General features: G+C 37.1%; 1 protein-coding gene across 6 annotated transcripts in view; it reads left to right on the top strand.

Moving 5' to 3' along the window:
* NLGN1 (neuroligin 1) overlaps positions 1-13,994 on the top strand; it is an 886,466-nt gene that overhangs the window by 13,680 nt on the left and 858,792 nt on the right. Inside the window, exon 2 of one of the 6 annotated variants that reach the window (XM_054553007.2) lies at positions 5,147-5,273. The exons of the other annotated variants lie outside the window; for them this stretch is intronic. The gene's annotated coding sequence lies outside the window, so the exon portion shown is untranslated. The remainder of the gene's footprint in view (positions 1-5,146; positions 5,274-13,994) is intronic. 6 annotated transcript variants of the gene reach the window in all.

A 13,994-nucleotide genomic window follows, 5' to 3' on the forward strand; every position in this document is an offset into this window, starting at 1 on the left:
AGAAGTGTTTGCATTATCATGAGAACCCTCCATACATAAACACAGACACACTCTGCTCACCTACTAATAGCCATTTATCACGTATTTTCTAAGTACTGGGTGGGACATGGTACTAGGCACAGTGGAGAAGGCAAAGATGAGTCAAACACTATCTCAATTGTGACAATCCTTCTTTTTTCACCTGGAGTTTTTGAAGTTAAGATATAGTGTTCTACATCCATGTTTTTGTTAATGCAGGGGAGATAGGGCTGCTTTTATTTCACTAGCACATGGAAGGAGGGATAAAGCATTTAGAAATGGTGAAATTGGCAGCTTTAGAAAATTGAAGAACTCTATCAGCATTAGAATGTGAAAACATTTGAGTCATAGGCTTGCTAGGGAGTATTTAATAGGTGCCTTTGTAAAATCTCCAAACTGGGCTGTATCATTTTCTATACATGTTTAAATCTCTTAATTACAAAGCAACTTTAATTATACATAAAGTATGCCACTTCAATCATGTTTTAATCACACATAAAAAAATTAAATTTATCCCAAAGTTATTTTCTGCATTTCAATTCTGATTTTTAAACTCTGGCATATTCTGTACCAAAAAATTGCATTAAGCTAATGTTTATGCTTGCACATAATCCCACACTTTCAAGGCAACACTTAAAATATTCAGAAGAGCTTCACAAGAGGGAGTAGTTTAATTCTGTTGTTGACTCAGAGCCATTGTTCTTCACAGTTACAGCTCCGCTGGCATAGGCTACATATGGTCACTTGTTTTCTCAGTGTACAGAGTGATAATGCATTAACATTCTGGCTGGTGGTGGAGGCTATGCTGTGTTTTAGAGAAGTATAGCAGGGATGATGTGCTGCCTCTTTGGCAGAAAAGAGGGCAAGATCAACATGAGAGAGCCTGCAGATTGTTATAAACTAATCATTGGGACTGTACACTGTGGTGGCTGACCTAGAAGTCAGATCATCCCCTTACGGAGTCTAAATTTCAAACATTGTCTGTCTGTGAGTAGGACTTACATTGAAAGAGTGGTCATCAGAGAGAACTATGGATCACAGCCACGGAAGGAAGTTTTGCCAGCTTCCTTCACCACTGCCATTCAGAGGTGCTGTTCTGGAGCCCTCGGTTGCCACTTGGAAGAGACTTTTTATGATCCCACTTTTGCTCTAATCATGGCTATGTAGGCCGCAGGTCAAGTGGAGTGCTGGGCTGGTGACTGATGGCCCTGTTGAGGTCCATTAGAAGTAGTACTTAAGTACTTTGTTAGGTCATTAGTATTCGGCAACAAGAATGGGGGATTTTGGCTGGGGTTTAGTAAACATGACTTTTCTTAAAGCTTTTGCAATTTCCTTTTGTGTATATGAAGTGAGTGAAAAAGGCCAAGGAAGATATTAAGCGTCTATTCCTACCCCGCCCTCCAAAACCCCTTATTTCTTATCTAATGTTATTCCATGTGAGATTGTGTGCCAAGAGACATTTCCAGTTATGAGGGCTTCTACCTACTTTTTCCTGCTTATCTGGGTTACATCTGTGGTTGCGAATAGAAAAATTAATACTAGTGGCAGCACCAGAGGGAGCCACTTACACGCTTTTGTTTCAAGCAGTGACGAAGCTGACAGGAAGACTTAAAATGCAGAAATATTAAGATTTAATTGTATTTTCTGAAAGAGAATGGCAGAAAAGTAGATGATATGTAAAATCTGTTAGCAGCAATTCCAAATTATGGGACTAGTAGCAACCACTTTATCTCTCTCACTTGAAATATTTGTGAATGGTAATTGCCTGGCTGCAATCCAGAAAGTAAATCATATTTCAAAATGTAAAATTGTGTTTGGAGCAAGAAATATTCTCTCTGATCCTGGCATTGTCCCTCTGCAGAATACTATTAGCAAGTTTGCATGTTTGAAACCTATACCAGTTTACTGTTTTTGTAGTGTTAATGATGCTACCAAAAATAAAGAATGAGGAATTAAGACTAAAACTTTTTAGATGCACATGCCAGTGCTCAATACATTCTCTCTCACTCTGACACACACACACACACACAGACACACACACACACAGTGTGCACCCATATTTGCACAGGTGATTTTGCTGTAGAGCATTAGAACCAGGATTGCTATAAGGACATCAGGTAAGCTTGCTCTTGAGTGCTATGATACGGTTGAGAGAATTAAAATCCTGAAAGGAAAATAGAATGTATTTATCTTTATTAGCACACTGACCTTTTTTTTTAATGAGGAAATAGTCAAATGCATAAAGTTCTGAGTGAAACTCTCTTAATTACCACACTGACAAAATATTTCAGGAAAATATATTGATTCCACCTTCTTGGAGGGAAGGTTTCTAGCCCTTCTCTTGTTTTGTCTTGGCTGATTCTAAACCAAATTATAAAAACACTGGAAAGGAAGAATTGCTATAGTTCTTCTTTGAACAACTACAAAAAAAGCTGTATTCTTAATACTGCTCAGCCTTCCTCCACCCCGCTTTGACAGCATCAGGCATATCCAATAACATACTTTCACAAGAAGGGATTCTATGAAATTAGATCATCTCCTTTGGCTCTGTAATGGTACTTTTTTGGCCTGATTGTGATAAGGCCTGCAGTGCATAATGCTGACAACAAATGCTTTCTTAGGTCCCTTTCCGTGTAACAGTAATTCTCTTCAAGAAAGTAGTTGATTAACTGTGGTTTGTGCTACAGATGGAAAGGAGGGAATAAGAAAGATTATTTGTGCTTGACTCCCTGGTGATATTTATCCTTCTTTCTTTTTAAGAGTCTTTCCTTCTCTTTCTGCCTTGCCCACCCTAGCCAACATGGTTCCCTTGCAGACTGCCCATTCCTAATCCATTTTTGGGGGAAGTGATGGACTAAGGAGGTTGGGAATACAATGTGACTGTGATCTAGTGTCCTTCTGCCTTCTGAACTTTTAAGAACACAAATTTGCCTCTGAGACAAGGAAGTTCATATATTTTTTGTTTTATCTATCCATCCATCTACCTATTTTATTTTAATTTTAAAAATAAAACTTCTCGGCCGGGTGCTGTGGCTCATGTCTGTAACCCCAGCACTTTGGGAGGCTGAGGCAGGCGGATCACAAGGTCAGGAGTTCAAGACCAGCCTGACCAATATGATGAAACCCCATCTCTACTAAAAATACAAAAATTAGCTGGGCATGGTGGCACGCACCTGTAGTCCCAGCTACTTGGGAGGCTGAGGCAGAAGAATTGCTTGAACCCAGGAGGCAGAGGTTGCAGTGAGCTGACATCATGCCACTGTACTCCAGGTGACAGAGCAAGACTCCATCTCAAAAATAAAATAAAATAAAATAAAATAAAATAAAATAAAATAAATAAAATTAAAATAAATAAAAACTTCTTAGTTTAGAAAGAGGGATCATTGGACCATTACTGAGGAAGAGATCTACAGCAATTTTGTTAACTTCCAAAACTCTGGAAGACATTGGTTATCACTTCCTTCAGGAGCCTTGACCCCAGATGTCTAGAGAAGTTCAGGGCCAGAGCAGCAGGTCAAATGGGAAGCCCTGGAGCTAAACATACCAGGTGATTCTGGCTACCCTATGGGCAAAAGGTTTCAAGAACCTTCTTCTCCCTGGAAAAAGAATAAGAAAGGAAGCAGCAGTGGTTGTGGTACAACAGGTGACTAGTGAAGGTAGAAGAGATGATGTGAGCTTTGTATGTACAGAGAAGGTGTCCCCAGCACGCGGTTCCACACTGTAGTGATTGTCATGTCCACTTTGCGCACAGGAGATCCTGGGTTCAGGAAGGTACCCCAAAGTGCCTCCAAAGCATCTTCATACTTACGTTGTATTAGGATGTGAACATATAAGAACAGGAGTGGGGGCCCGGAAGGGAGAGGGGCATGTGTGGTACTGAAAAAGATGATCTTCACATCTTGTTGTTTCAAGCTATGTCTGCAAGCAAACTGGTAGCTGTGTTGCTGACTTAACAGAAACAGAGAGGATGCTTGAATATTGACTTGAGTGTGATAAAGGAGATATTTGTTATATAGTACTCTTCTTGGTAGTATACAAAAAGCTGGGAAAGGGCAGGGAGCAGAGTGAGTAGAGGGCATGTCTCTTGGTTAGGAATGATTAAATGGCTATCTTTGAATTGGACTGGAGAAGAAGGAATCCTCAGGGAGCTAGGAAACCGATGGACTTAAGTAAGGGGTCAGTGTGGTCCTTTCTTTTGTAATCTGAGAATTACCGCTATGCTTTGTTTAGCAAAGGGTACATAGAGGCTTCAGTTTGCCACCTCAGAACCTTAGTTAAGAGACTAGAACTACATTATATGATATGCAACATCTCCATGTGAAAAAAAAAAAAAAAAACACCAAAAACTTCTTAGTCTAGAAAGAGGGACCATTACTGAGGAAGGGATCTACAGCAATGTATCCATTTGTGTTTAATAGTAAAACCCTTGAAAAGAAAAGGACCTGAACATTAATGTCTTTGGGGAGAGAAAGGCAGGATGATTTAAGGAGCAACATCTCACTTTGGAAATCAGATTTGGAGGAGCAGGACCACGAAAGGTGAAGTGAGTGGTTTTGAGAAGGCCCAAGAGGGTGTACAGCCTAGAATGACAAACAGTAGGAATCAGATAAGAAAGCATCCTGGGACAGAGCAGGGAAGAGGCCCTAAGATGTCCACATATGAATAACGTCATCAGAGAAGTCCACCTGGAAGCCCTAAACAAATAAATTGAAACAAGAGCCCACAATAAGATGCAGATGGAGACAAGAGGGCTATAAAGGAGGCAGCTGCCAAGTGAGCCAAACTTCTCTTTGGTCTTTGATTCTTCATCAAGCAAAGTCAGAACATTTGCAGTGTTTTGAAAACCGCATTTGTTTTTCAAGCTAATTGTTATTAAAGGGTGATTTCAAATAGTTAGATTTAACATTACTCCAAATAATTGTAGTAACTCAATTGTATGTGGTTAAATTCTGGACCTTTGAGCAAGGCTTTCAGCAAAAACCTCCTTTGTCAAGTGCAAAATAGGCAAATTTACAGCTCCTATTATATAGGGATTGCTATTTAAATCTGAGATGGCAGGAAGTAGGAGGGGGGATAATTTAAAGCAACTGACAGGCATTATGTCTTTCTCTGATCCTTATTTTTTAAGTTCTCAACAAGCAGTTTAACAGTATGAAGACAAATCTCTCCCGGAAAAAGTAGAATGGAAAGAAGCTTGATGCTACTCATAGTACACTGGGATTGAAGTTGGATGATGTAGATATAAGTTGACATAGGTAAGTTTTGACTTTGCCGTATGCTAATGATTGCTGAAGGCTGTTCAACCTGGCTGAATTTCAGTGTTTTTCCCTATAAAATAAGAAAGACAACATATTCTTGCCTGTTTCATAGAGCAGTATTAAAGGACCAATAAGTCAAAGTCTGAAAAGGCATTTTATATACTATTAAACTCTATATGAATATAGGATACCATTGAGTACAGCAGAGAAAAAGGTAATATATTGTAGTAGAGTCAGAAATTGGATGGATTCAGGGCATAGGCCTTAAAATCAGAGGAGCCTCTGCCATTAAGTTATTTAGTCTCTATGCTTCAGTTTCCCTATTGATAAAGGGAGATAAGGAGAACTCTACCTGTGGAACATTGCAAGGAGTAAATATGTGTATATATATATAGAGAGAGAGAGAGCGAGAGAGAGAGAGAGAGCGCTTGGCATAGAGCCTAACACACAATAAGATTGCATACATAAAATGAATATTAGCTATTACCAGGCGTGATTATTGGTTGACACCACTGAGTTTATTTATCTTGGAAATGATAAATTCATGAGCTTCACAGATAAGGACCTTGAAGCTCAAGCACTTTGTTTCTATATAACACTTACGTCACTTACATTATACTTGTTGATATATAGATGGTATTTAAGCCATGAGATTAGATTACACCACCAAAGGAGTGAGCATAGATGCTCAATATATGCGTTCCATTCCCCAAACTTCTAAACTACATAACCTTATGCAAGCTCCTTATCCCTCTAAGCCTCATTTCTTCATTTGCAAAATAGAGATAATATCTTTCTCATAGAATGAGAGGGTTTAATGAGATAGTATATGCAGAATATGCAGCACCTCATTGGAATGATTTCATTCTGTTCTTTTGGTGATAACTCAGCCTTCAGAAATGGCCCTGAAGGGCCAAAGGAAAAACAGGCAACCAGGAGCAGCTTCTTCCTCATGAATTTCACTTTGTGAGTTGTTTTCCCTAACTCATATTTCTTTTGCTTTCTATTTTCTAAAAGACTCCGTATTTCAGTTAGTTCAGAAAATATTGCTTTGATCACAAAGCTGACCCCTACTACATATAATCCTGAGGCTTTTTCTGGTAAAAGACATGCAAAAATATACCTACAAAACAATGTGTTTATTTCTTACTTAGATATCATTCCAAAGCATGTGAGCATCAAGATTCAAAAGAAGAGGTAGGAGACATATGGTTGCAAATAATATTTGTATTCTTTAGAATTTGATATGATTAAATGGATACTGATATGGCCCAAGCACAAAGATTTCACTTTAATATATATAGTTAAAGTGAGTCTAATGTATTTTGAGAGAGATATAAGGAAACCCAAGTATTTATTCTGAGATCTTCTACAAATAATGTTTTTGAAAGTTCATATAAAATAAATCTTTATAATACCATGATCAAACTGTAATATTCATCTGTCTGTATGAATTCAACTCTTATGTTCAATAATGGAAATATATGCTCTTGCAGTTATAAAATTGAAAGCTCTTGAGAGTACAAACTGGTAAACCTGGAAATCCATTACTTGGAATTAATACTGTATGTTATTTTTTTCATAGAAAATAATCTACCTTTTTTGTATTAGATATTACATTTGACATATTCTTCCAAGTCTCAAGGTAATATCTATGGTGTCACAAATTACATTTGTAATTAGTTGTTCATGCCATTAAACTTAAATATACTATAGAAGTTCAAGAGAGTTTGTAGAAGTAGAAATGAATTTAAAATAAATTTTCTGATTATCTTTTTTAAATGGTCTTTTTCAATTTGAAGACTATAGAATTAAGTAATCGTTTTAAAAGCTCACTGATTAAAACTATTTTTAAAATGTCTTGATATGTGATACTTGAACTTAATTCTCTAAATAATCTATTTACAAAAAATAGTGATTTTCTATTTTGCTTAATTATCTGAATCATATAGCATTTTTACTTTAATTGAAACAATAATTTTCTTTATAAAATTAGTAATTCATATTTTGCTATCATTATGTGGATTTAAACACTCTTAGAAAATATGTATCAGACACTAATAGGAATTATTTTGAATTGCTTAATTATCATACACCACACAGAAATGCAATAATTCATAACAGATTGCTTGCAACAATAACTTGTAATTTCAAAGATATGATGTTTGGGTCTCTATCAGTTATACGATTATTTTGTAACTTATAAATAGTTCTTGTACATGTAACTTGTGTAACAGATATTGTAATACAAAACATAAAGGGAATGAATGCACAATATGAAATATTAAATTAACGGTTTTTTAGGCGTTTCTTCTTAAACTAAACTTTTTTTTTTTTTTTTTTGAGGCAGAGTCTCGCTCTGTCGCCCAGGCCTCGGCCTCCCAAAGTGCTGGGATTACAGGCGTGAGCCACCGCGCCCGACCTAAACTAAACTTTTATGTAAACTTTCTGCCTCCCTATTCTTCTCAGACTAAGTTTTACTCATAAAATTTTGTGGCTTTTATTATTTTTATTAAACAAGAAATACTCATCTTAATAATTAGAAAAAAACAATTAAGCAGATAGGAAGAAAAAAACAGAATTCTGTCATCACAGGGTAGCTCCTTTTATTCATCCATTTTCTTTCTTTTTATTTCTGTGTTTATGTGTGTGCGCATATTATTTGAAAGTATATATACATAAATATAATAAAATATAATAAGTATATATAACAAAGATGATATTTTAATGCTCTGTCATACATTTCTTTCACATATTAATATGTGAAACATTAGAAGGCATAATTATAATTATAATATAATTAGAAGATGTAATTATAATTTCAAAATATAATTAGTATACAATGTAATATTGTTGTATACTATAATTTAACAATTTATTGCTTGAATTTTTTTTGCTTTCATTTCTTTTTTCTGTTAACTATGAACTGCATATTTCAATGCACAGTTTGATTATTTTCTTAGGATAAATTATTGATCATGAATTCTTGGGGTTAAAGATATGCACACTTTAAATTCTTTCAATGTATATTCCTAAGGTGCTTTCCATAAAGGTCATAGCCCAATGAAATGTCTCAGGCAGAAGTTCATTGTGCCTTGTGCAATACAGATATTACATTCTTTTTGATATTTTCCAATCCAATAGGTATGATCTTTCTTCTCATTGCATAAATTGGCAAGTCTTTGATAGCTAATGATATAAAACTATAAAAATATGTATTTGCCAAATGATTTTCATCTTTGAGATTTCATCTAATTTTTCTAATCTACTGTCCATTTATTCTGTTTATGTAAACACAGCTCTAGATCTTTGTTACTGTTTCTTTCTTTAACATCAAGCTTAGATTCTGAGAAGCCAGATTATGTACATATTAACCCATATGTTCTTTAGATAACTTTATGTCTTGAGTTTTTACAATTACATATTTTTCATCCAAAATGTGTTTTGTTATTAATTATGATATAAGGATCTAAACCAGACTTGTCCAACTCACAGGCCCTGGGCCGCATGGGGTCCAGGATGGCTTTGAATGTAGCCCATCACAAATTTGTAAACTTCCTTAAAATATGATTTTTTTTTTTTTTTTTTTGCAGTTTCCTTTCTGTTCTTTACCTTTCTTCTTTGTTTTTTGTTTATCAGCCATCATTAGTGTTAGTGTGTGTGTATATATATATATATATATATATATATTTTTTTTTTTTTTTTTTGGCAGTTAAAGACAGGTTTAGTTTCGATAAAACCTGAGAAGGGCTTCTGGCTGATTTCGATCAGGAGCGCTTTCTCTTACAGACTAAGTACATGAGTATATATTGGTTTTAGGGTGAGGGGGCTTATCACAAGCTTGGAATGTGTATGTGTGGGGGAGAAGTTTATGGTGAGGTTGGAATGTCTCTGGGTGAAGGAGGGATTATCTTGGGGCTGACATCTTTCCAGCAGGAATTGGGTTATCTCGGGGCTGGAATCTTCCTAGGCAGAGGGGGGCAGCTAGCATGTCTCTGGTCGCAGAGGAATTTGGAATGTTTCTGGTGGGAGATGTGTTTTTTGTTTCTGATCATGCTGATCTTGGCCATTTAGGCTGATGCCCTTTGGATTTAGGCAGTTTTTGATTAAGGTGAATTGGAAAATAACAGTGCTTGTGCAAGATGGTGATACTCCTGCTCTGTCATACTTCGGCCTCTCAAAGCTCGGGGATTATAGGCGTGAGCCACCGTGCCTGGCTCTGTTGTCTGATTTAAAGTCTGTTTTATCTGATATAAGAATAGTGACCCCTGGTTGGGTGTGGTGGCTCACGCCTGTAATCCCAGCACTTTGGGAGGCTGAGGTGGGTGGATCATGAGGTCAAGAGATCAAGACCATCCTGGCCAACATGGTGAAACCACATCTGTATCTGGTAAAAATACAAAAATTAGCTGGGCGTGGTAGTGCGTGCCTGTAGTCCCAGCTACTCAGCAGGCTGAGGCAGGAGAATTGCTTGAACCCGGGAGGCAGAGGTTGCAGTAAGCCGAGATCGCACCATTGCACTCCAGCCTGGCGACACAGCGAGACTCAGTCTCAAAAATAAAATAAAAAATAGTGACCCCTGACCTTTTTTGTTTTCCATTTGCTTGATAGATCTTTTTTCTTTTTTTTCCATTATTATTATTATTATTATTATTATTATTATACTTTAAGTTTTAGGGTACATGTGCACAATGTGCAGGTTTGTTACATATGTATACATGTGCCATGTTGGTGTGTTGCACCCATTAACTCGTCATTTAGCATTAGGTCTATCTCCCAATGCTATCCCTCCCCCCTCCCCCCACCCCACAACAGTCCCCAGAGTGTGATGTTCCCCTTCCTGTGTCCATGTGTTCTCATTGTTCAATTCCCACCTATGAATGAGAACATGCGGTGTTTGGTTTTTTGTCCTTGGAATAGTTTGCTGAGAATGATGGTTTCCAGCTTCATCCATATCCCTACAAAGGACATGAACTCATCGTTTTTTATGGCTGCATAGTGTTCCATGGTGTATATGTGCCACATTTTCTTAATCCAGTCTATCATTGTTGGACATTTGGGTTGGTTCCAAGTCTTTGCTATTGTAAATAGTGCCGCAATAAACATATGTGTGCATGTGTCTTTATAGCAGCATGATTTACAATCCTTTGGGTATATACCCAGTAATGGGATGGCTGTGTCAAATGGTATTTCTAGTTCTAGATCCCTGAGGAATCGCCACACCGACTTCCACAATGGTTGAACTAGTTTACAGTCCCACCAACAGTGTAGTGTTACTATATTTTATGTGTGGCCCAAAACAATTCTTCTTCTTCCGGTGTGGCCCAGGGAAGCCAAAGATTGTACACCCTAAAAATGGTGGCATTGAAGAGCCTATCTTTACACACTAATTTGAAATGTGTACTTTTTCCTGTACAAAATTTTTACACATAGTTGAATCTTCTGGACTTTCTATTCATTGCCATTGCTCTGCTTATTGGGTGAAAATGCTACATTGTTTTAATTTATTGTGTATTTCTAATACTGTTCTAATATCAGGTAGTACAAGCCCTGTGCATTAATTATTTTTCTTTTTTCAGATATTTTCTTACCATTCTGTCTACTGTGTTTCTTCTAAGTGTATTGTAAAATATTCTTCAAGTTAAAAATAATAATATAATTGTTATAAATTAATAAGGAAATGTTAAATAACCTCACACTCTTAATTTTCAGAATCAGGACTCTAGTCTATTTCTCAAATTTTTTAAAAATCATTTTTATTGTATACTTTGTATTTTGAAATAATCTTAAATGCCTAGAAAAGTTATTTATTTGGATGTAGTCTTAAAATTAGAATTTACAAGAGTACAAATGTCTATTTTTAAAGCCATTTAAAAGTAGGTTGCCCATCTTTCCTTCAAATACATTAGTGTACATTTTCTACAAATAAGGATATTCTCCTTCCTAATTACAATTGCCATCAAAATTAGGAATTAACATTGGTATGTTATCCCATCTAATCCTTAGACCCTTTTCAGTTTTTCTCAGGTGTTCCAATAAAGTCCATTATAGAAAAAGGATCAATTTTATAATAATTATTATTTTTATTATTATTTGAGACAGGGTCTCTGTCACCCAGGCTGGAGTGTAGTGGCGCAACCTCACCTCTTTGCAACCTCTGCCTCCTGGGCTCAAGCAATTCTTCTGCCTTAGTCTGGGATTACAGGTGTGCATCATCATACCCAGATAAATTTTGTATTTTTTGTAGAGACAGGGTTTTGGCATGTTGCCTCAGGCTGGTCTTAAACTCCTGGGCTCAAGTGATCCTCCCACCTCAGCCTCCTAAAGTGCTAGGATTATAGGCATGAGCTACCACACCTGGCCCAGTTTAGAATTATGTTTTGTTTTTAGTTGCTATGTCTCATTAGGCTTCTTCAGTCTGATACAGTGTCTTAGTCATTCTTTGATTTTATATCTCAACACTTTTTAATTGATACATAATGATTTTACATATTAATAGGATACCTGTAATATTTTGATACATATATACAATGTTTAATGATCAAATCAGAATAATTTGGTTATCCATCAAATGCAGACATTTATTATCTCAAACAAATAAACTCAAACACTTATGATATATACGTGTGTATATATATGTGATATATATGTGTGTATGTGTACTATATATATAGTACACTATATATACATGTATATACACACACAATGGAATACTAGTCAGCTATAAAAAGAAGGAATTCTTGTCATATGCAGCAACATGAATGAACTTGGAGGACATTATGCTAATTGAAATAAGCCAGGCACAGAAAGACAAATATCACATGTACTTACTCATACGTGAGAGCTAAAAAGTTTATCTCAAGGAGGTAGAGAGTAGAATGGCTGTTACCAGAGGCTGTGAAAATAAAAATACTATATGATCTAGCAATCCTGATTCCATACCTTAGCTGCTATGAATAGCACTACAATAAACATAGAAATATAAATATCACTTTGATTTGATTTCATTTTGGATATACCCAGCAGTAAGATTGCCAGATCATATGACATTTTTATTTTTGTTTTTTTTTGAGGAACTATTATACTGTTTTTCTATAATGGCTGTACTAATTTACATTCCCACAATCAGTTTACAAACCTTCCTCTTTCTCCTTGCCAGCATCTGTTATTTTTTTGTCTTTTTGATCATACCCATTTTAACTGGGATGAAATTATATCTCATTGCAGTTTCGATTTGTATTTCTCTGATGATTAGTAATGTCGAACACTTTTTATATACTTGTTTGACATTTGTATGTCTTCTTTTTAGAAATATCTATCTAGATCATTTGTCTGTTTTTATACCAGATTTAATTTTTGCTGTTGAGTTGTTTGAGGTTGTTATAGATGCAAGTAATTGATTCCTTGTCCGATGGATAAACTGCAAGTATTGTTTCTGTATTAGTCCATTCTCACACTGCTATAAAGATACTATCTGAGACTAGGTAATTTATAAAGGAAAGAAGTTTAACTGACTCACAATTCTGCGTGGCTGGGGAGGTCTCAGGAAACTTACAATCATGGTAGAGGGCGAAGGAGAAGCAAGGAACTTCTTCACAAGGCAGCAGGAGAGAGAGAGAGATTGAGGAAGTGCCACACTTTAAACCATCAGATCTCACGAGAACTCTCTCACTATCACAAGAACAGCATGTGGGAAACTGCCCCTGTGATCTAATCACCTCCCAGCAGGCCTTTCCCTCAATACATCAGGATTAAAATTTGAGATTAGATTTGGGTGGAGACACAGAGCCAAACCATATCATTCTGCCCTTGGCTCCTCCCAAATCCCATGTCCTTTTCACATTTCAAAATCAGTAATGCCTTCCTAACAGTCCCCCAAAGACTTAACTCATTCCAGCATTAACCCAAAGTCCAAGTCCAAAGCCTCATCTGAGACAAGGCAAGTCCCTTCTGCCTATGAGCCTGTAAAATCAAAAGCAAGTTAGTTACCTCCAAGATACAATGGAGGTATGGGCTTTGGATAAATGTTCCCATTCCAAATTGGGAAAAATTGACCAAAAAAAAGAGGACATAGGCCCCATGAAAGTCCAAAATCCAGCAGGGTAACCATTAAATCTTAAAGCTCCAAAATCTCTTTTGGCTCCATGTCTCACATCCAGGGCACACTAATGCAAGGGGTGGGCTCCCACAGCCTTGGTCAGCCCTATTCCTGTGACTCTGCAGGGTAAAATACCTATGGCTGCTTTCACAAGCTGGTGTTGAGTGACTGCAGCTTTTCCAGGTGAACAATGCAAGCTGTTGGCGGATCTACCTTTCTGGGGTCTAGAGGGTGGTGGCCCTCTTCTCACAGCTCCACTAGGCAGTGCTGCAGTGGAGACTGTGTTGGGACTCCAGCCCCACATTTCCCTTCCGTACTTCCCTAGCAGAGGTTCTCCACGAGGACTCCACTGCAGCAGACTTCTCCCTGGACATCCAGGCATTTTTATGCATCCTCTGAAATCTAGGCAGAGGCTCCTGAAGCTCAACTCTTGTCTTGTGTGCACCCACAAGCTGAACACCATGTGGAAGCCACCAAGCTTGGGGCTCACATCCTCTGAAGCAATTGCCTCAGCTGTAACCTTGGCCCCTTTTAGCCACAGCTGGAGCTGGAGCAGCTGGGATGCAGGGCACTAAGTTCTGAAGCTGCACAGATCCACTGGGCCCTGGGCCCGGCCCATG

Source organism: Pongo abelii, chromosome 2, assembly GCF_028885655.2.
Source record: "Pongo abelii isolate AG06213 chromosome 2, NHGRI_mPonAbe1-v2.0_pri, whole genome shotgun sequence".
NCBI lineage: Eukaryota > Metazoa > Chordata > Mammalia > Primates > Hominidae > Pongo > Pongo abelii.